Raw genomic sequence first — 555 nt, forward strand, 5'->3', positions numbered from 1 at the left:
CCATTTCAACTATTTTAGCTTAATTGAATCCAGATTTTATTGGTAAACAAAATTCAAAAGCTATTATAAATCTTCTTTTGACTAACTTTTTTAAAATCCAACTTCTTTTAGACAATGAGATTCTTATGCCATTAGAATTCATAGTGTGAGTGAAAATATATAGTAACTATGAATCACTATTACATGTAGATGAAAATGAAATATTAGAGAGTCCCAAATTCAGATTCTTTGTTCTCAGCTGCCCTTACCACACTACTTGGAAAATTATCCTGCAAAATTCCCTCTAAACGTCTCCTCTGAATAACTATCTCACTAAACACCAGATCTCAGACCTGCCCAAGAGCTGACCATTCCCTCCTGTTCATCTCACTTGATTAAGTTTTCAGACTTGTTGTATGCTGTTGTAAAAATTATTATACAGTTTTTTAGGTTTTTTTAGCATATTTGCCTCCAATATTACACCTTGTTATATTAAGAGCAGGGACAGTGTTTTATTCAATTCTATGTCTCTGATAAATCTCTCATTTTGTTAAGTAAAGACTTTACTACTAAAGA

Source organism: Propithecus coquereli, unplaced genomic scaffold (assembly GCF_000956105.1).
Source record: "Propithecus coquereli isolate 6110/MARCELLA unplaced genomic scaffold, Pcoq_1.0 Scaffold112, whole genome shotgun sequence".
Taxonomy (NCBI): Eukaryota; Metazoa; Chordata; class Mammalia; order Primates; family Indriidae; genus Propithecus; species Propithecus coquereli.